This window comes from Pleurodeles waltl, chromosome 3_1, assembly GCF_031143425.1.
Source record: "Pleurodeles waltl isolate 20211129_DDA chromosome 3_1, aPleWal1.hap1.20221129, whole genome shotgun sequence".
Taxonomy (NCBI): Eukaryota; Metazoa; Chordata; class Amphibia; order Caudata; family Salamandridae; genus Pleurodeles; species Pleurodeles waltl.
The window spans coordinates 919,585,981-919,609,672 of record NC_090440.1 but is presented as its reverse complement, the minus strand read 5'-3'; the positions used below and the strand labels follow the sequence as shown (position 1 = coordinate 919,609,672).

The 23,692-nt window shown below is 43.5% G+C and overlaps 1 protein-coding gene across 1 annotated transcript in view; it reads right to left on the bottom strand.

Moving 5' to 3' along the window:
• Positions 1-23,692, bottom strand: part of LOC138284758 (uromodulin-like) — a 196,002-nt gene that overhangs the window by 118,082 nt on the left and 54,228 nt on the right. The gene's annotated exons all lie outside the window — the stretch shown is intronic.

Genomic DNA, 23,692 nt, shown 5'->3' with positions numbered 1-23,692 from the left:
ACCAGCTCTGCTGCGACCCAAGCCAGCGGTGATGTTGGAGCACCTCCAAGGTGTGCCCAGTGAGGTGCCCCTGGGGCACGACCGAGGGAAGGCAGGAACTAGCATGCTCTGGGGTAGTACACCCTGGGGCACAGGAGCGCTTATAGCAGTGCCTCCGGGGTACCATCAGGTACTGCTTTCTAGGTGGAAGTTACCACAGCGGCCTGGGATGTCGTGCCGCGCAGGTCCCTTGTCTGGCATGGCAGACACAGGAACCTGACACTCGAAGCCGACTCTCCTGGTACTCCCCGAGGTCCCAGGGCCACTTCAGAAGAGGAGCAGTTGCTCTGCACGGCCGGGCGCCTGCCTAGAGGCGAGGCTGGTCCTTGCACCCAGCAGTCCGGAAAGACTCCAGATCCGCTGTAACGTGTCACAGGTGAGCATCTCCTGATCGGAGCGCTGCCACTATGATGCGTACATCCACCCCGAGATGGCCCGTCTCTACACTGTCACCGTATTAGGAGCCCACGTAGGAAGTAAGCGCAGGTGCCGTTTTGACCCCATAATCACATTATGATTAGTGCATTCCTTCACTAGGTCTACAGATGGATGTTTTCCCCTCGTGTAGCTTTCATAATGTCGCATAAGCATTCAGGGTAGTGCAGTCAGCGTGACCGGTGTAGTTGTGATCAATGTATTTTTTTTCCAATTATGTATTTACTGTACCATGCACAATTATGATGACATATTCCTTTTTATAATTGCCATTATGTGTTAATGTTCCTTCTATGGGCATTTAAGTGTAGTGTGGTGTGCATTACGTTAGTAATACTTTCCTGACTACTGCTTATGTTGCAAAATTATGAGTAACCTGCGTGTTATATGTGACTACTGCTGGTTTTTGCAGAGTAACAGTACTGTGTAATGTTCGGACAACTGCTTAGGTAGCAGGATATTACTTACATGTTGTGTTTGGTCTAAAGATATTGTGCACAATACAATTATTTTTAAATAATGTGATCCCCACAATTTTCATTTTCAGAGATGCCCAGAGAATTGAAAGAACCTGAATGTCTTGAACCAAGTCCACATGAAATAGAACGTGTCAATGATGCCGATATGTGGAGTGATATCTCCCCCCAGGGAAATATTCCAGAAACAGATGTCCTAGCCCCCATGGTTCACACCCCAACACTTTGACTAATGGGGATACGAATGCCGCTAGAAAATATGTTCATAAATCGGTTAACGAGATTCCACCCTCCAATCTTGGCCTCTGCAACATTCGTATGTTAGCCCTGGGCTTTTTATGCCCCCAAATGATTTTTTGCCAAACTGCCTCCACCTTTGTAAAAAAGACTTTAGGTATATACAGGTGTATACACTGAAAGAAATATAAGTAGCGAGGAAGGATGATTATTTTAATTAAACTGCATCATCCTGCTATGTAAACGTTTCCACTTACTAAGTATCTCAAGAGTTCTTCTAGAGAGTTCTCCAAAGTTAAACTCAATTACATCCTCTATTTTCAGGGAGACTTTCACCCCCAAATAAGTTGCCCATTTGACCCATTGTCTGTTATCTCTTGAAGGACCTATATTAGCTAAGACCTGGGTCTTGTCAAGGCTGAGTTTGTACCCAGAGATAGCCCCACATTCACTAGCCACTTTCTCAGTAGCCACTAATGAATCCTCCAGGGCAGGGGACAAGATACTAAGATCATCTGCGAAGGTGAGCAATTTAAATTCAAGTTGATGAATCTGCAGTGGAGAGATGTCCCTCGAACTCTTCAAGGCTTGGATGTAAGGATTGAAGTAGACCAAAAAGAGCAGAGGAGGAAAGGACATCCCTGATGGGGTACCATGATTTATCTGAATTAGATCAGTAGATGAGCCTAAACATAACACTCAAGCCGTAAGATTCTGATAGCTGTTGAACCCAAGTGATTAAACGAAGTCCGAAACCCTGATGCAGCCATACTGGCCCAAAAGAAACAGCCACCATACCCAGTCGAAAACCTCTTTGGTATCCAACATTACCCCTGAGCACAACCTACCTCCAAGGCAGAAATCATAGTATTAACATGCGCTGTGATATCCCGCCTTGGAGCAAAGCTGTGTTGATTCTCATCTACGAGATCTGAAATAACCATTGCAAGCCTATTAGCCAAGATCCAAGTGTAAATCTTGGCGTCAGCCTTGATCAAAGATATAGGCCGAAAAGAGCCACGATGTAGGGGATCCTTCCCTTTCTTAGGAAAGATAACAATATTGGTCTCCGTCCATGATCCCGGAACGTTCCCAAGTAGTTCAAAATAGTTAAATAAATCATAGAGAACCGGGACCACAAGATGAGATAATCTAGAGTAAAGTTGCTAGGGAAGTTGATTAGGGCCACAGGCCTTGCCTCATGCCAGTTGCCAATAACGGCTTCTACTTCAGAACCCTGTACTGGACCATCTAGCATATGCTAGCATATGCTGTTGTGCAATAGACAGTTTCCGGTGATGGTAAACCAGAAGAAACTGAGCAGTTAGTTCGGTAGAGTGGAAATGCTTCCTCATCATAGAGCTTCTGATATTAACTGTGAAACTCCATCACTCCATCTCCACTCCAACTCCATTACAAGAACTAGATTGGCCACTATATCACCTTGAGAGTTATATAAATAATTAATGGATTAGCTCTACTCCTAACCTGAAAAGAAAGTACTCAGCCCATTTCCTCACTTTTTTCAAAGAAAGTTAATTGCTTGGCCTGAGCCTCCTTCTTAATATTGTTGAGCATGCGTTATTGACAATCAGTACACTTTTCCTAATATTTCCCATACTTTGCCATAGGAAGACTCTGCAGTTGGATGGAGATCTCTGCATGGTAAAGTATAAGGAAAAATAAAAGAATTTATATGGCATGAAAATAAAAAAATATTTTTTGTGTTTAATAATAATGTAAATTAATTTTAATAATTTACCTTGAATGTAGAAGAAAATGAAAAAATGTTGGCTATTTCTATTGTGATCTATTTTAAATAACATAATTTAATTTAACTTTATTTCCTATAGGGTTTTTATTTTAAGCCCATAGCTTTATTGTTTTCTGTGGGAGGGTTTTCCAGTATCAGTGGTTGGCCATGTGAAGTGCTAAACTTACTACTGCTTTTTTTCAATAGTAACTTACACTCGGAGTTTGTGAATACCAAAACGCAGAAAACCTGCCAAACGTGTACATTTCCTCAAATCTATAGGTTGTATCAAGGGGGAGTGATCTGCCACAGAAAGCACAAAATCCGCTTATCTGCAGAAAACACTCTCTCAAAGAAGTGGTTGCATAACTGCAAAGATTTTGCATTTGATTCTGGTTTTAAAATAAACATCCACAAATCACCAATACACCCCATTTCTCTGTGTGAGGCTGCACAAGCGAGAATACAAACAGAGGCAGAGAGCAGGCCAATATTAGCTCAGCCAAAAAGCTCTTGCCAAAATGACAAAGCTGCTAGCATTTCCAATTTACCTCACAATATGCTCCCCTCCTACCTCCTAGTGACATTCTCCCAAATCCCCAACGATTTTTCAAGGATTTCATATGGGAGTGATCAAGGCTTGCAGTTAAGCAAATATTTCGACCAACTGGGAAGGATGGACTAGGTATCCCGAACATAACACAGTATTTCTATGTAGCCCAGCTTGTATAAGTAGTTGAGTGGCACAGAGAGGAGAGTGAAAAGCACTTGTGTTTTATGGATCAGTCAGCAATAGTTCGGTCCCTAAGAAACCTGAAGTCTGGGGTTTGGAGTCCTCTCCGGTCACAAAGGCCAAAAAGGCCAAAAAGATGGCATGGGATGCAAGCTTTACCACAAGTACCTTTGCCTATAACCCCAATAATTGATAACAGTTACTTCACTCCACCCATTACAGAATAGGCCTTAAAGCAGGATGTAAAAAAAATAGAAGTCCTAAACATCTGGGAAATCCTTCAAGCAAGTAAAGAAAGACTACGGTCTACCGGAGGGGGAAGATTTAGCTATGGACAGGAAAGACACTGGGTGACACCACACACAATTAGGCAAGTGGCAAGAAGACCTCTGTTGCCGTTTGAAAAGTGGGTCCTCACTAAGATAGGTGAGAAGAGCATACTTTGTGAGTTTTACAAAGTGCTCACGCGTGGGACAAAATGGGAGAAACAGCCGGACAGAAAACATGGGGGAGGGCGCTGGGTAGGACCTTGGACCCCAGGGTCCAGACTAACAACATCTAGCACAGCAGTACAAGAAACACTGATCAAACTAGTGTCATAATAGTATTTTGCCCTACAAAGAGTGCACATGGAACAATATAAGTTCCAAAGCCTATTGGCATGATTATATTGCGACTGTCTCCCTTTTGCATTTGCCATGGCACTGTCTCAAACTCAGCAGACATTGAGAATCGATACTGAACAATATAGATGAGATGTTGGACTTTATGATTCTGAGAATTCCACCATACATAATTCAAGAAGTAGATAAAGAACTTACATTTCCTCTGAAATAACCTTGGGGAAAGCTCATTATGATTTTATTGTGTGCGGCCAAGCAGGTGATTCTGGGAGCATAATGTAGGAATAGGTTTATCAACCTCAATCAGTGGCTACATAAAATATGGCAGATAACGGGGATGGAAGTTCTTACTATGACACTGCAGCACAAAGAAAAGGACTTTGGAAAGTGAAGGGGTCCATCTCTCTCTTTCTTGGCCTAGGATCTTAACCCCTGGACTGCGGGCGTCGGCCACTGGCTGATGCCCACACTACCTCCCTGGTGCGGGTCACAACCAGTGGTTGACACCAGGGAAGGGGTTAAAAAATCTTAGGTGCTTTCGAACACTGTAGATATTCCTTGTCTCCCTCATAATCCCCCCACCAACCCACCCCTTTGTGACATCAGCGCGCCACGTGGCGTGCTGACGTCACTGTTTTGGTTTCCCCATCGGAGCAGGAAGCGGCCGTTTCCTGCTCTGATGGGGAAAACATCCTCGAACGGCCTTCCCGACATTCAGGAAGGCCTTGTTTGAAAGGGGAGACTCTCCCCTTTCAAACAAGGCCTTCCTGAACAGGTTTCCTGTAGAAAAATATTTAGCAAACATCGGACATTTCAGTACTGTATAAGAAGGCCAGAATGAATTCCGCACATACAACCCTATCCTTCAGGTCACATTGAAGTTTTGGTAGTTGGGCCATACATTTTTTGAAACAGGAGGGCTTTTCCACTATACAGCTCCCCTCTGGAACAATGGAGATAATACATTGTTGACTCTGTACCACCTCTTACATATTGGGCAATTTGACACTTTCACAGAACTCAAACAAAAATTCCATCTCAAAGTGGAGCAATTGCTTCAATATTGCCAACTGAAATATATTCTTCTTCTGAGGTTAGATGGCAATTCTTAGGCCCTTGGCAATTCCTCACTGCATTGGTAACTGCCCAGGTGGAGAACATATAAGAGGCATATCTTAGGCCTTTATGAAATCCTTATTGATCACTTATGCTCTAAAGCCACTGTGAGCTTCCTGTATAAATGATGGGCACCCCCACCTATCATACTCCCTGGATGATACTAACTGGATATATCTCCCTTATTTGTATTAGAAAAGTCTTAGGAAAACTTGATTGAATTTAAGATATTTCAATAGTCACCATGATTGGCAGTGGTCACACTTTAAACTTCAGGGCAAAACTATCTGCTTCTCACCCACTGCTGGAAATACAGTCATGTCAGAGGGGACACGGTTCGCTATGGGGATACCCAATAATCCAGCACTACTGGGAGGCAGTCTGGGATTCTCTTCAAAGTGCTACTGATCTGCATCCATAGCTACCACTGGACCTTGCATGCTTACATTAAGGGCATAGCATGGATGGCATTTAGTCTCATTAAAAATACTGGCTCGACTCCTCTCTGGCAGTGTTCACAATCTGTATCCTGAGACACTGGCAGTCCACTACACTACTGACTGTGAAGCACTTAGAGTCCGGCCTCAAATTCATAATAAATAGATGGTAAGGAGTGTAAGAGAGATCAGTAATAAATTTAAACTGATAAACTTTGACCCGAGAAACATTCAGAACTGTATGAGAAGACATTAGTGTGCCTCATTTCATCAGGGGTAACTAGGACGTCAAGATGCAGCTTCATTGTTCAGCCATAGTCTGCAAAATATCAGGACGTTGTTGGACCTCCACTGCCAGAATCAGTCTATAAGCCCGACTGATGTCCTTCTTTGTTGGGCCCCCCACAGATAGTCAAGAAAAGTATTAGAGGACTGTTGCACCTGGCCCTTTTTGCAGGGTCATCCCCAATCTTTTTGCCTCCTTCCTCTTATTTTTTCTGACCTCTTGCTGTTGGCTCTAGAACTCTGAGCACTTTATCACTACTGATCAGTTCGAAAGCGCACTTGCTCTCCCTTCTAAAGTTGGTATGATTGGCTTATACCTAATTGGCTCATTTAAAATGACCTATAAGTACCTTGTACAGTGGTGTCCCTATACCCAGGGCTTGTAAATTAAATGGTACTAGTGGGTCTGCAGCACTGCTTGCGCCACCCACAGAAGTAGCCTTTCAAACCTGTCTCAGGCCTACTAGCGCAGGGCCTGTGTGCGCAGTTTTCTGCCAAAGAAACCTGGCATCTAATTTCACTTGCCAGGCCCAGAACTCCCCTAAGTCACCCCTAAGGTAGGCCCTGCTAGCCCTATGGGCAGGGTGCTATGGATGTAGAAGGCAGGACATGTGCCTGGTTGCGTGTCCTGTCCTGGTAGTGACAAACAGTCTATTTGGTTTCTCACTGCTGTGAGAGCTGCCTTGCTCATAGGATTGCAATGGAAATGCTCTGCCTTATGTCTAGGGGGCATTGTCTGATTTATGAGGGGCAGCGTAGGCATGTTTGGTATAGGTGTAATGGTAGTGAGAAATGCTGCTTACTGGTGTAGGTGGATTTTTTATTACCATTATAGAAATGCCACTTCTAGAACGTGAGCATTTCTCTGTGCTTATGACTCTAGCGTTTTGCAGCTTGACACCAATCCATGTCTGGGCAGAGTGATAGTTGGGTTTTGTGCATACTTTTCAGATAGCCTGTACACAGAGAGGGTGAAGGTGTCACAGATGTACATCTATATTTTGAATGGTCTTACTGGGCTGAGAGAAGGAGAGCTGGGGCACACTTGCATCTGTAAAGGCTGTGCCCAGGCCTGACACAAAGAGCTTGTTTACCCCCAACTGATGTTTGGAGCCTGTGCTGGAGGAGAAAGGGTACACTCCTAGAAGCAGTTGTAAGTGGTTGGAACCTCCTCTCCCTCTCTTTGTTAGTGCTTTGCAAAACTGAGTATAAGTACAGAGGGTTTCCCCATGAAAAAGGTGTGCACAAGAAGCATACTGGAAACTGGACACAGAATGCTGCTGGAGGTACTTACCAGGAACCACCTTGGACTGCTGCTGCTGTGCTGACCTGTGACCTGCTGGGTCACTAGAGGGAACTGCCTGACTGCACCTTTCTTGTGCTGGCCTCCTGCTGGCCCTACTGCCCTGTGCGCCACTTGTGTCCCCAGGGGCTGGGTGCTGTGTCACCTGCCCCCCTGTAACCTTTGGCTTCCCAGCGTGAGGACAGCGCTGGCTGGTGAAGCCCCTGCACCGGAGCCTAAGCGCTTTGCTTTAGTCTCTAAAGAGCACAAGAAGCATGTGGAGTAGTGCTGTATTTCCTGCCTGGATCGTGCTTCGAGAGCACTGTGTTTTTCTTTGTGTCTCCCTAAGGAAACCAGCTCTGCTGCGACCCAAGCCAGCGGTGATGTTGGAGCACCTCCAAGGTGTGCCCAGTGAGGTGCCCCTGGGGCACGACCGAGGGAAGGCAGGAACTAGCATGCTCTGGGGTAGTACACCCTGGGGCACAGGAGCGCTTATAGCAGTGCCTCCGGGGTACCATCAGGTACTGCTTTCTAGGTGGAAGTTACCACAGCGGCCTGGGATGTCGTGCCGCGCAGGTCCCTTGTCTGGCATGGCAGACACAGGAACCTGACACTCGAAGCCGACTCTCCTGGTACTCCCCGAGGTCCCAGGGCCACTTCAGAAGAGGAGCAGTTGCTCTGCACGGCCGGGCGCCTGCCTAGAGGCGAGGCTGGTCCTTGCACCCAGCAGTCCGGAAAGACTCCAGATCCGCTGTAACGTGTCACAGGTGAGCATCTCCTGATCGGAGCGCTGCCACTATGATGCGTACATCCACCCCGAGATGGCCCGTCTCTACACTGTCACCGTATTAGGAGCCCACGTAGGAAGTAAGCACAGGTGCCGTTTTGACCCCATAATCACATTATGATTAGTGCATTCCTTCACTAGGTCTACAGATGGATGTTTTCCCCTCGTGTAGCTTTCATAATGTCGCATAAGCATTCAGGGTAGTGCAGTCAGCGTGACCGGTGTAGTTGTGATCAATGTATTTTTTTTCCAATTATGTATTTACTGTACCATGCACAATTATGATGACATATTCCTTTTTATAATTGCCATTATGTGTTAATGTTCCTTCTATGGGCATTTAAGTGTAGTGTGGTGTGCATTACGTTAGTAATACTTTCCTGACTACTGCTTATGTTGCAAAATTATGAGTAACCTGCGTGTTATATGTGACTACTGCTGGTTTTTGCAGAGTAACAGTACTGTGTAATGTTCGGACAACTGCTTAGGTAGCAGGATATTACTTACATGTTGTGTTTGGTCTAAAGATATTGTGCACAATACAATTATTTTTAAATAATGTGATCCCCACAATTTTCATTTTCAGAGATGCCCAGAGAATTGAAAGAACCTGAATGTCTTGAACCAAGTCCACATGAAATAGAACGTGTCAATGATGCCGATATGTGGAGTGATATCTCCCCCCAGGGAAATATTCCAGAAACAGATGTCCTAGCCCCCATGGTTCACACCCCAACACTTTGACTAATGGGGATACGAATGCCGCTAGAAAATATGTTCATAAATCGGTTAACGAGATTCCACCCTCCAATCTTGGCCTCTGCAACATTCGTATGTTAGCCCTGGGCTTTTTATGCCCCCAAATGATTTTTTGCCAAACTGCCTCCACCTTTGTAAAAAAGACTTTAGGTATATACAGGTGTATACACTGAAAGAAATATAAGTAGCGAGGAAGGATGATTATTTTAATTAAACTGCATCATCCTGCTATGTAAACGTTTCCACTTACTAAGTATCTCAAGAGTTCTTCTAGAGAGTTCTCCAAAGTTAAACTCAATTACATCCTCTATTTTCAGGGAGACTTTCACCCCCAAATAAGTTGCCCATTTGACCCATTGTCTGTTATCTCTTGAAGGACCTATATTAGCTAAGACCTGGGTCTTGTCAAGGCTGAGTTTGTACCCAGAGATAGCCCCACATTCACTAGCCACTTTCTCAGTAGCCACTAATGAATCCTCCAGGGCAGGGGACAAGATACTAAGATCATCTGCGAAGGTGAGCAATTTAAATTCAAGTTGATGAATCTGCAGTGGAGAGATGTCCCTCGAACTCTTCAAGGCTTGGATGTAAGGATTGAAGTAGACCAAAAAGAGCAGAGGAGGAAAGGACATCCCTGATGGGGTACCATGATTTATCTGAATTAGATCAGTAGATGAGCCTAAACATAACACTCAAGCCGTAAGATTCTGATAGCTGTTGAACCCAAGTGATTAAACGAAGTCCGAAACCCTGATGCAGCCATACTGGCCCAAAAGAAACAGCCACCATACCCAGTCGAAAACCTCTTTGGTATCCAACATTACCCCTGAGCACAACCTACCTCCAAGGCAGAAATCATAGTATTAACATGCGCTGTGATATCCCGCCTTGGAGCAAAGCTGTGTTGATTCTCATCTACGAGATCTGAAATAACCATAGCAAGCCTATTAGCCAAGATCCAAGTGTAAATCTTGGCGTCAGCCTTGATCAAAGATATAGGCCGAAAAGAGCCACGATGTAGGGGATCCTTCCCTTTCTTAGGAAAGATAACAATATTGGTCTCCGTCCATGATCCCGGAACGTTCCCAAGTAGTTCAAAATAGTTAAATAAATCATAGAGAACCGGGACCACAAGATGAGATAATCTAGAGTAAAGTTGCTAGGGAAGTTGATTAGGGCCACAGGCCTTGCCTCATGCCAGTTGCCAATAACGGCTTCTACTTCAGAACCCTGTACTGGACCATCTAGCATATGCTAGCATATGCTGTTGTGCAATAGACAGTTTCCGGTGATGGTAAACCAGAAGAAACTGAGCAGTTAGTTCGGTAGAGTGGAAATGCTTCCTCATCATAGAGCTTCTGATATTAACTGTGAAACTCCATCACTCCATCTCCACTCCAACTCCATTACAAGAACTAGATTGGCCACTATATCACCTTGAGAGTTATATAAATAATTAATGGATTAGCTCTACTCCTAACCTGAAAAGAAAGTACTCAGCCCATTTCCTCACTTTTTTCAAAGAAAGTTAATTGCTTGGCCTGAGCCTCCTTCTTAATATTGTTGAGCATGCGTTATTGACAATCAGTACACTTTTCCTAATATTTCCCATACTTTGCCATAGGAAGACTCTGCAGTTGGATGGAGATCTCTGCATGGTAAAGTATAAGGAAAAATAAAAGAATTTATATGGCATGAAAATAAAAAAATATTTTTTGTGTTTAATAATAATGTAAATTAATTTTAATAATTTACCTTGAATGTAGAAGAAAATGAAAAAATGTTGGCTATTTCTATTGTGATCTATTTTAAATAACATAATTTAATTTAACTTTATTTCCTATAGGGTTTTTATTTTAAGCCCATAGCTTTATTGTTTTCTGTGGGAGGGTTTTCCAGTATCAGTGGTTGGCCATGTGAAGTGCTAAACTTACTACTGCTTTTTTTCAATAGTAACTTACACTCGGAGTTTGTGAATACCAAAACGCAGAAAACCTGCCAAACGTGTACATTTCCTCAAATCTATAGGTTGTATCAAGGGGGAGTGATCTGCCACAGAAAGCACAAAATCCGCTTATCTGCAGAAAACACTCTCTCAAAGAAGTGGTTGCATAACTGCAAAGATTTTGCATTTGATTCTGGTTTTAAAATAAACATCCACAAATCACCAATACACCCCATTTCTCTGCGTGAGGCTGCACAAGCGAGAATACAAACAGAGGCAGAGAGCAGGCCAATATTAGCTCAGCCAAAAAGCTCTTGCCAAAATGACAAAGCTGCTAGCATTTCCAATTTACCTCACAATATGCTCCCCTCCTACCTCCTAGTGACATTCTCCCAAATCCCCAACGATTTTTCAAGGATTTCATATGGGAGTGATCAAGGCTTGCAGTTAAGCAAATATTTCGACCAACTGGGAAGGATGGACTAGGTATCCCGAACATAACACAGTATTTCTATGTAGCCCAGCTTGTATAAGTAGTTGAGTGGCACAGAGAGGAGAGTGAAAAGCACTTGTGTTTTATGGATCAGTCAGCAATAGTTCGGTCCCTAAGAAACCTGAAGTCTGGGGTTTGGAGTCCTCTCCGGTCACAAAGGCCAAAAAGGCCAAAAAGATGGCATGGGATGCAAGCTTTACCACAAGTACCTTTGCCTATAACCCCAATAATTGATAACAGTTACTTCACTCCACCCATTACAGAATAGGCCTTAAAGCAGGATGTAAAAAAAATAGAAGTCCTAAACATCTGGGAAATCCTTCAAGCAAGTAAAGAAAGACTACGGTCTACCGGAGGGGGAAGATTTAGCTATGGACAGGAAAGACACTGGGTGACACCACACACAATTAGGCAAGTGGCAAGAAGACCTCTGTTGCCGTTTGAAAAGTGGGTCCTCACTAAGATAGGTGAGAAGAGCATACTTTGTGAGTTTTACAAAGTGCTCACGCGTGGGACAAAATGGGAGAAACAGCCGGACAGAAAACATGGGGGAGGGCGCTGGGTAGGACCTTGGACCCCAGGGTCCAGACTAACAACATCTAGCACAGCAGTACAAGAAACACTGATCAAACTAGTGTCATAATAGTATTTTGCCCTACAAAGAGTGCACATGGAACAATATAAGTTCCAAAGCCTATTGGCATGATTATATTGCGACTGTCTCCCTTTTGCATTTGCCATGGCACTGTCTCAAACTCAGCAGACATTGAGAATCGATACTGAACAATATAGATGAGATGTTGGACTTTATGATTCTGAGAATTCCACCATACATAATTCAAGAAGTAGATAAAGAACTTACATTTCCTCTGAAATAACCTTGGGGAAAGCTCATTATGATTTTATTGTGTGCGGCCAAGCAGGTGATTCTGGGAGCATAATGTAGGAATAGGTTTATCAACCTCAATCAGTGGCTACATAAAATATGGCAGATAACGGGGATGGAAGTTCTTACTATGACACTGCAGCACAAAGAAAAGGACTTTGGAAAGTGAAGGGGTCCATCTCTCTCTTTCTTGGCCTAGGATCTTAACCCCTGGACTGCGGGCGTCGGCCACTGGCTGATGCCCACACTACCTCCCTGGTGCGGGTCACAACCAGTGGTTGACACCAGGGAAGGGGTTAAAAAATCTTAGGTGCTTTCGAACACTGTAGATATTCCTTGTCTCCCTCATAATCCCCCCACCAACCCACCCCTTTGTGACATCAGCGCGCCACGTGGCGTGCTGACGTCACTGTTTTGGTTTCCCCATCGGAGCGGGAAGCGGCCGTTTCCTGCTCTGATGGGGAAAACATCCTCGAACGGCCTTCCCGACATTCAGGAAGGCCTTGTTTGAAAGGGGAGACTCTCCCCTTTCAAACAAGGCCTTCCTGAACAGGTTTCCTGCCCCCTCCCAGCTAAATGAAAAAAAAAAAAAAGAAATTGACAGGGGGACGCCCGTGGGCAGGGTGATCCCCTGTGGGGGCAATAATTTTTTTTGGTAGATGTATGGTTTCCCTGGGGGCCATTATGGCCCCCATGGAAACAATACAAACTACTAAAAAAATATATAGATCTATATATATATATATATATATATATATATATATATATATATATATATATATATATATATATATATATATATATATATATATATATATCACTTTTGTCAATGCATGTGTGGTTTCCCTGGGGGCTGCTATCGGCCACCAGGAAAAACAGACCCACATATAAAAGTGATATATATATATATATATATATGTAAATGTGAATATATATATATATATATATATATATATTTATTTATTTTTGCCACCAGTTATCTTGCAGTTGCAGCTTGCGTATTCAAAGCAATGCACATACTTCAACTGACGCGTTTCAACTGTAGTTTTTAGGCAGCAATAAAAAAGTCAAGCAAGTCTTGTGATTATGTTTCTGCTACAAAAGGATCAGACTTTTGTCTAGAGGCAGTTTTGGTGCCACAAAGAAGCACAGAAGGTTTATATGCCTACTACAAAAAGCAAATCTGTATTTTATGTAAATAGCTGACTACATTAGTAAAGTCAGCCATTACCTGCGCTATAATACAAATTAAATATATGTGCAGGGTGGGCGGCTATGGAGAGATGAAGGGTGCTTTTGCTGGGTGGTAGTGAGGGAATCCGAGGAAGAGGACATGGGAGTGGGAGCACCAATAATGATTGTTGGACTGGGCGCTAGAGGTGCTAAAGACTGTGACGACTGGTATGTCACAAGGTGTTTTTTGAGTGTCTTGAAAGAATGTGCTGGTTGAGGGGAAAAGCGAAGGTAAGGCGACCTCTACTGTTGCACGTATCACACACACACACCAGAAATTTTGTGACTGACTACGTAGGCTAGTGTTTTAGAGCAACAGTTTAGCCAGTAGCAGAGATGGCATCTCATTGGATGACTTCTGCTCAAGCCCTCACTCGGGTTATAGAGGACAGCTCTGACATAGGATCAGAGACTGAGACAGCAGATATTGAGGCAGCATCTGAGGAATAGGACAAAGACCCAGACTCTGGGAGTGATTTTTCAGTCAGAGGAGTACCATTCGATAACTTCTCTTGCAGTAATTATAAGGAAGCTAGGCACTTTGCAAAAAACAGGTCTGTTTTCTTTGGGAAAATGTGATGTGTCCACGTTGTGTTTTGGGGCATTTCCTGTTGCAGGCGCTAGGACTACCCACACAAGTGAGGTACCATTTTTATTGGGAGACTTCGAGGAATGCTGGGTGGAAGGAATTTTGTGGCTCCTCAGATTCCAGAACTTTCTGTCACCGAAATGTGAGGAAAAAGTGTTTTTGGGCCAAATTTTGAGGTTTGCAAAGGATTCTGGGTAACAGAACCTGTTGAGAGCCCCAAAAGTCACCCCACCTTGGATTTCCCTAGGTCTCTAGTTTTAAAAAATGCACAGGTTTGGTAGGTTTCCCTAGGTGCCGGCTGAGCTAGAGGCCAAAATCCACAGCTAGGCACTTTGCAAAAAACAGGTCTGTTTTCTTTGGGAGAATGTGATGTGTCCACGTTGTGTTTTGGGGCTTTTCCTGTCATGGGGCACAAGGCCTACCCACACAAGTGAGGTACCATTTTTATCCGGAGACGTAGGGGAACGCTGGGTGGAAGGAAATTTGTGGCTCCTCTCGAATTCCAGAACTTTCCGTCACCAAAATGTGAGGAAAAAGTGTTTTTTTGGCTAACGTTTGAGGTTTGCAAAGGATCTGGGTAACAGAACCTGGGGAGTGCCCCACAAGTCACCCCATTTTGGATTCCCCTAGGTGTCTAGTTTTCACAAATGCTCAGGTTTGGTAGGTTTCCCTAGGTGCTGGCTGAGCTAGAGGACAAAATTTACAGCTAGGCACTTTGCAAAAAACACGTCAGATTTCAATGTAAAAATGTGATGCGTCCATGTTGTGTTTCCTGTAGTGAGCATTAGGTGTACCCACACAAGTGAGGTACCATTTTTATCGGGAGGCTTGAGGGAATACAGGATAGCAAAACAAGTGTTATTGCCCCTTGTCTTTCTTTACATTGTTTCCTTCCAAATGTAAGACAATGTGTAAAAATGACGTCCATTTGAGAAATGGCCTGTAATTCACATGCTAGCATGGGCACCCCGGAATTCAGAGATGTGCAAATAACCACTGCTTCTCAACACCTTATCTTATGCCCATTTTGTAAATACAAAGGTTTTCTTGATACCTATTTTTCACTCTATATATTTCAGTAAATTAATTGCTGTATATCCGGTATAGAATGAAAACCCATTGCAAGGTGCAGCTCATTTATTGGCTCTGGGTACCTAGGGATCTTGATGAACCTACAAGCCCTGTATATCCCCGCAACCAGAAGAGTCCAGCAGACGTAACCGTATATTGCTATCAAAAATCTGAAATCGTAGGAAAAAGTTACAGAGTAAAACGTGGAAAAAAATGGCTGTTTTTCAGCTCACTTTCAATATTATTTTATTTCAGGTGTTATTTTCTGTAGGAAAACCTTGTAGGATCTACACAAATGACCCCCTGATGAATTCAGAATTCTGTCTACTTTGTAGAAATGTTTAGTTTTCCGGGATCCTGCATTGGTTTCACACCCATTCCTGTCGCTAACTAGAAGGAGGCTGAGAGCACAAAATTTTTTAAAAATGGGGTATGTCCCAGTAGAATTCCAAAATTGTGTTGAAAAATGTGGTTTACTGATTCAAGTCTGCCTGTTCCTAAAAGCTGGGAAGAGGGTGATTTTAGCACCACAAACCCTTTTTCCCTAGTACAGAGGTCTTCAAACTTGTTAATGCTGAGTTCCCCTCCGTTAGTGAAATAAAATCACTGGGTCCCTTTCCGTATTTTTCACAATTATTCTATTAAATCAGCAATGTTTAAATATATCTACACTTATTAAACATTACAGTTAAGTTCTGATACTATTTTAAAAGTGCAGTCATGATGCCAAATGTACTATCCAGGTCAGGCAAGCCTTACTAACATGTAAAAATATCCACAGTGTGATTATTAGAACTGAGGTGTTTTTGAAGAGCATTTGAAGCCCTTTCCCTTTTGACAGAGACTCCCAGCTTGGATGTAAATGACAAAACATGTTAGGGATGGCCCATGAGTTGTTTTCTGCTGCTCATTTTTTTAACTTAAAACAAAGCCCTATTATCAGCATAATGCTTGTATTGGCTAGAACCTGTTGCGCCCCCCCACCACCCCCTGGGATCACTTGAGGCCCCCGTAAGGGGAACTGCCCCCCGGTTTGAAGACCCCTGCCCTAGTATATGCTACACAGTGTACATAGGGCCTGTTAGGTAAATATTTCAAGGTGACAGCAGCAGGTATTGTGCCACCACTGAAGTGACATGGCAAAACATGACTGCAGGCCTGCCATCAGCAACATGGCTGTGCAGGTTTAAACTGCAAATTAAACCTGTCAAAATAAGTCCTTTTGACGACTCTAACCTCTCCTTTTAAATATCAGTAAGCACTCCTACATAAGCCTTAAATGCCTATAACTTAAGGTGCATGATATTTAATAGTAAGACATGCAAATGTTTAAAGTAAAACATGTCCTTACAGCGATAATGCCCTGGAGGGTTAACTCTTCTATATAGTAATGGGATAGATTATTAACATTAATGAACTTATCTCCAGAAAGGAAGCAGATAAAATGTTAAATATAGGGCGTTTTGAAATATTTATTACAAATCGAATTCATTGGTAAAGTCAGATTTGTTCCAAATATATTACAAAAGATACTATTAAAAGACCACCTTTAAATCCTCTAAAAGACCATTTGCCTGAGCTTCTAGGTGTTACCCAGGAGCTGAATAGTTCCTTGAGGTGTGAATTGTCTTTCAAGGTTGAGACTAAGGCCATGGGTGAGGGGAGGTATTTTGCTCCTCTGAAAGGATGACCATATGGGCTGCGCCTGGAACTTAATTAACTTCAAAGGATGTCTAACCTGTCAGATGTAGCTTAGACCTGGGCCAGGCTCCCTTTTGTCTTCCTAGACAGCCAAGATTGAACCCACTTGGAAGAGGAGCTGTCCCCAGAACTGGTTTAGAGTGACAAGAGATGAGGGGTTGCTCGTTTCCCTGGCCACATCTCTCGGGTGAGGGCAGGAGCTCTGCACAGGGGAAGAGAGGTTCTGCCATGTTGCATTAAGGTAGTGAGGGGCACTCTGGGTTTGTTTGCAGTAGGACATAGAGGAACTCCTGAAAATGTGGATAAGGCTAGCCCTGGGTACTTTTTCTCCATTGGTTAGGGAAGGGACAGGAGTCACCTCACCCACAGGCCAGTGCCAAGCTTTAATATGACACCAGTGGGTGCCTTCTTCAGACCAGTACCCGATCTTTTGAAGGCAGAATGAGGACTACACCTCCTGTTGAGACCTGTGAGGAGAACCTTAAGGGGAGGAGTTTCTTTAACCTTTAACACGTACAAATACATGAACTTGAAGGGTTAGTTGGCTGATATTCAGTTAAGCTAGAGGGACACAAAAGCTGCAAGAAACTCACATTCCTGAAGGAACCCAGCTGGCCAACTTCAACAATACCTGGCTTGGAGCCTGCTGATGGTTTCTGTTGGAGTGAGTCCTGATTCCCTATGTGCTGCACCTGAGGTCCTTGAACCACTGGCTAGTATCAAAGTGTATTCCTGCTGTATAACCCTAAAAGCTAGAACTTAAAAACTTTTACAAGACATTTTGCCTAGAGAGCCATTGTGTTTCGGGACAAACATGCTCTTCTCTGCAGCATCAAATCTCAGTCAGTGGACTCAACACTGATCAGCATCTGATGACATTGAACCCTCTTTGGGTGATTTTACCCTACATGAGATTTTACTCCCCTGCTGGAATTTGGTGAGCCATGTCTCAGAGAAAACTGTTTTCTTTCATAATTGTCTCATAGAGGTTGTGGAAGGTGCTTCAGAAAAAATGGGAACACATGTTCTGCAACTTCATACTATCTTTCTCAGCCGCATAACTATAAAGTCTAGCATACTGAGTAAAACATGCACTTCCAACAGTAGCAGCTCGTCAGGTGATTCCCCAGTGTTTTACTTCTTCCTTCCACAGTGCACAGTGTTCTAATGAACAACTACAGCGCTAACATTCTTATTTATGACATAAGTGTGGCACACTCAAGGCCATTTTGGTTGAATCAAGAATGTAAAACCTAAAACATTGCAAGTGGGAGTCGCCATGTTTGACAACGTGCAGGGCCTGGCAGCCTTCTTAATGCGAGATTAGGAAAAGCACTTCAGCACAATCCACTGGCTCTTCCTGATACAGATACCGCAATGACTGAATTTCGGCCTGAGATTCATCACCCTGGTGGAGGCCCTCTATGATTCCCCAAGAGCAAGAGTATGGATTAACAGGATATTTTTCTCTTCTTTCCCTATTGAACAAGTTGCATGACAGGGATGCCACCTTTCTCCTTTTCCCTTCACAACAGTAATAGAACCCTGGGCTGAGTGGATCAAGGGGGACATGCATATATGTGGGTTCAGGTGGGCGAATGGCCAGGAGCCAGAAAGACACTGTATGCTGATTATATGCTTCTGCACCTTCAGCACCCTTGGGCATCACCACCACATCTGATACAAAGCTGGAGATATATGGTGATGCTTCAGGACTGATGGTTAATTGAAGGAAAACAGCCTACAAACATTTGAGTGGTACACCCCCGAATTGACAGTAGGGACACAGTATTGGATCACGCAAGGTCTATACCTATACTTGGGTAATTACATAAATTGTGAACAGTAAACCGCTTGGGATGCAAACATTGTCCCAATTCTGAGACAAACATGCACGGACCTAGGCTCTTGGGCTTCACTTGGATTCAATCTCAAGGGAATGGTGGTTGTCCTTTGCTTCCTATACTGCTAGAAAATTAACTCCAAGTACCGCCCCTAACCTTCTTTCAAGACCTACAACCAACAATCTCAAGGTTCTTGTGAGGGGGCAGGTTCCCTAGAGTCTTGTATGCAAAATGTGCCACCCCAGTACATGTGGTTGGTTTGGAAGCCCCAATTATTTGATTTTACCACTGGGAGGCACAGTAGATACTACTTGGGCTTTGGCTTTTTGGGGACAGGCAAAATTCCTCTCAGAGGCTGGAGTTGGTCATCCTTGAGAGGCAGGGGATACTGGATTTCTTATATAGGAGATCGTCCCCTGGCTTCAATCCTGCAGTATTGAGGACACATTTCTTGTTCACATAAAATGGCTTGGTAAATCCCCATCACAGGCCTCCTTGTGCCCAGGAACGTGACTCAAGCAAGTCACTAGCCTTGTGGGATTCCATGGGTGGGACCTGATTGGAATCTGGGCCCGCTGTAATGTTAGGGTATATCCCGACTTTACTAGTCTACCCTCTTTAACCACCTGGGCTTACACCGAAAAGCTATGATCTGATTGGGTAAAGGATTTGGGAGAGTCTGACGATGATGACTGGTGGGAGACCAAGATGGCTTTGCACATGCTCACCATTCCATCTAACCTCTAAATGATACAATTTTACTACTTCCATGAATATTCTACAGTCCAGATAAGTTGTGGGAAATGGGGAGATCCCCTAGCACTGAATACGTACACTATGGTGATTTATCAACTTTTATCACACTATTTGGTCATGCCCGGTTGTCTCCTCTTACTGGCAGAGGGATCTAGTCACCATGCTGACCTAATGGATATCCCCACCACCTTGAGCCATAAAATAATGCTTGCGGAGGTCATGGAGGGTTTAGTGACCTCACAATACCATAGATTATTGGTTGGCATTGGCTACCTGGATGCCAAGAGGAACATCACTAGACATTGGAGATCACCCGAACCCCATGTACTCTCTGTGTGGATTCGAGGAATAGACTTCTGCTGCAAAGTGGTGAAGGAAAATTACAAGTGGAAAGGTTGCCCCAACAAACACCAGAAAATTTGAGGCCTATGGCTTTCCAGTTCCCTCTGCACTGTTCAATGATTTTCTTAAGGTATACTCTTGTACTTCTGCTATATGCACCATGTTCAAGCCAGTGTGTATTTGTGCAATGTTGCTTCATGTTGTAATCAATGCTTTCTTGGTTATATTATGATTGTTTCCTGCATTCTTAAAACAATAAACAGACATGTCAAAAAAATGAAATGAACAAAATGAGGAGTTTTGTTGTGTCTTAGAAATTATGGTTAGTACAGTAGAAAGCAAATTAGGACATATTTTGTATGAGTTGCCAAATATCTTCTTCGTCCATTTCAGTTGAATCATTCTGACATGCACACTGAAACAAGTATTTTCAACATCCACAGCAGCCTGCCAGGTACTCCTCTTGTGATCAGCTGCATCTTTACCATGATGTTTCCTACAGGCCAACAGATCTGATGCAGGAGGGGGACTCCTGATTGTTCATACTTAAAATAGCTTTATTTTAGCTGTCTCCTGCCTAAAATTGCATTTGCTTCAATGTAGGTCAGTGTGAAAAACAAAGTTCCTCTGACTTTTTTTCAAAGTCTCTCTCTTCCTAGTTTTAAATTGCTGGCATGTATGGTGTCCTAATGAGCAACTAGAGTGTTGCTAACATTCTGCAGTTATGATAAAGGTGTGGCACACTCGAGTTATCTTGATGGAATCAAAGCTGTAAACAGAAAGCATTTCACACAGAGGATACTGCAGTTAAATTAAGAAATTAGGGAGCATAATAACAAAAAAGTCTCCAAAGATGGGGCCCAAGCAAAAAGAGCCAAGATGTCACTCAAATGTAGAGCAATGATAGAAGTGTGCAAAATATTAGGTTACTTGTGCAAGAAATAAGTGTTATTTGGATAAAAACATAGGAATACTTAGTTTAAAAGCCCTCTGTTTCTATTTGAGAACTCAACAAGTGTGTCTTCGTTTTAGCTTTCTGTAGCACTAACCATAGTTTCAATGAGAAAAGATTTATTTTATTCATTTCTAAGAGAAATTATTTAGGTTTTACAGCTTTGATTGGATCACGATGACTTCAAGTGTACCACACATTTGTCATGAATACAGAATATTACGCACTAGTAGTTCATTAGAACACTGTGAGGATGGAGGGGCAGGGGCACACACTCAGACAACGGACAGTAGGGAATAGGGAACAGGAGCAGCAAACTGACCACACAGAGTACGAGGAAGAGGCAGTGCAAACGCAGCAGACCAAGCAGACCAGACAAAGGGTCAGTGGCAGAAAAAAAGGACCATGGAGAGTGGGGTGGAGGGGATCTAGGACAGCAAACCAACCATGCAAGACAGGTGAGAAAGGTTGTGGCTGCACAACAAACCATGAAGAGCAGCAGGAAGGGGCAGTGGCAGCACAACAGATCATGGAAGGTAGGAGAGATTTGGAAGGGGTACAGACTCAGACAATAGACGGCAGGAGGGAGGAAGCAGGACTGCAAGTTGGCCCCATAGGGCAGGCCAGAAGGGTAGTGGCAGGGCATTAGACCACACAGGGCAGGTGGGAGAGCAGTGGCAGCACAGTAAGCAATGGTGCACAAGAGGGAAGGGGGAGAGTTATGTAAATGGACAATGGGTTGCAGGTTGAACCCTGGGCTGAGTGGATCAAGGGGGACATGCATATATGTGGGTTCAGGTGGGCGAATGGCCAGGAGCCAGAAAGACACTGTATGCTGATTATATGCTTCTGCACCTTCAGCACCCTTGGGCATCACCACCACATCTGATACAAAGCTGGAGATATATGGTGATGCTTCAGGACTGATGGTTAATTGAAGGAAAACAGCCTACAAACATTTGAGTGGTACACCCCCGAATTGACAGTAGGGACACAGTATTGGATCACGCAAGGTCTATACCTATACTTGGGTAATTACATAAATTGTGAACAGTAAACCGCTTGGGATGCAAACATTGTCCCAATTCTGAGACAAACATGCACGGACCTAGGCTCTTGGGCTTCACTTGGATTCAATCTCAAGGGAATGGTGGTTGTCCTTTGCTTCCTATACTGCTAGAAAATTAACTCCAAGTACCGCCCCTAACCTTCTTTCAAGACCTACAACCAACAATCTCAAGGTTCTTGTGAGGGGGCAGGTTCCCTAGAGTCTTGTATGCAAAATGTGCCACCCCAGTACATGTGGTTGGTTTGGAAGCCCCAATTATTTGATTTTACCACTGGGAGGCACAGTAGATACTACTTGGGCTTTGGCTTTTTGGGGACAGGCAAAATTCCTCTCAGAGGCTGGAGTTGGTCATCCTTGAGAGGCAGGGGATACTGGATTTCTTATATAGGAGATCGTCCCCTGGCTTCAATCCTGCAGTATTGAGGACACATTTCTTGTTCACATAAAATGGCTTGGTAAATCCCCATCACAGGCCTCCTTGTGCCCAGGAACGTGACTCAAGCAAGTCACTAGCCTTGTGGGATTCCATGGGTGGGACCTGATTGGAATCTGGGCCCGCTGTAATGTTAGGGTATATCCCGACTTTACTAGTCTACCCTCTTTAACCACCTGGGCTTACACCGAAAAGCTATGATCTGATTGGGTAAAGGATTTGGGAGAGTCTGACGATGATGACTGGTGGGAGACCAAGATGGCTTTGCACATGCTCACCATTCCATCTAACCTCTAAATGATACAATTTTACTACTTCCATGAATATTCTACAGTCCAGATAAGTTGTGGGAAATGGGGAGATCCCCTAGCACTGAATACGTACACTATGGTGATTTATCAACTTTTATCACACTATTTGGTCATGCCCGGTTGTCTCCTCTTACTGGCAGAGGGATCTAGTCACCATGCTGACCTAATGGATATCCCCACCACCTTGAGCCATAAAATAATGCTTGCGGAGGTCATGGAGGGTTTAGTGACCTCACAATACCATAGATTATTGGTTGGCATTGGCTACCTGGATGCCAAGAGGAACATCACTAGACATTGGAGATCACCCGAACCCCATGTACTCTCTGTGTGGATTCGAGGAATAGACTTCTGCTGCAAAGTGGTGAAGGAAAATTACAAGTGGAAAGGTTGCCCCAACAAACACCAGAAAATTTGAGGCCTATGGCTTTCCAGTTCCCTCTGCACTGTTCAATGATTTTCTTAAGGTATACTCTTGTACTTCTGCTATATGCACCATGTTCAAGCCAGTGTGTATTTGTGCAATGTTGCTTCATGTTGTAATCAATGCTTTCTTGGTTATATTATGATTGTTTCCTGCATTCTTAAAACAATAAACAGACATGTCAAAAAAATGAAATGAACAAAATGAGGAGTTTTGTTGTGTCTTAGAAATTATGGTTAGTACAGTAGAAAGCAAATTAGGACATATTTTGTATGAGTTGCCAAATATCTTCTTCGTCCATTTCAGTTGAATCATTCTGACATGCACACTGAAACAAGTATTTTCAACATCCACAGCAGCCTGCCAGGTACTCCTCTTGTGATCAGCTGCATCTTTACCATGATGTTTCCTACAGGCCAACAGATCTGATGCAGGAGGGGGACTCCTGATTGTTCATACTTAAAATAGCTTTATTTTAGCTGTCTCCTGCCTAAAATTGCATTTGCTTCAATGTAGGTCAGTGTGAAAAACAAAGTTCCTCTGACTTTTTTTCAAAGTCTCTCTCTTCCTAGTTTTAAATTGCTGGCATGTATGGTGTCCTAATGAGCAACTAGAGTGTTGCTAACATTCTGCAGTTATGATAAAGGTGTGGCACACTCGAGTTATCTTGATGGAATCAAA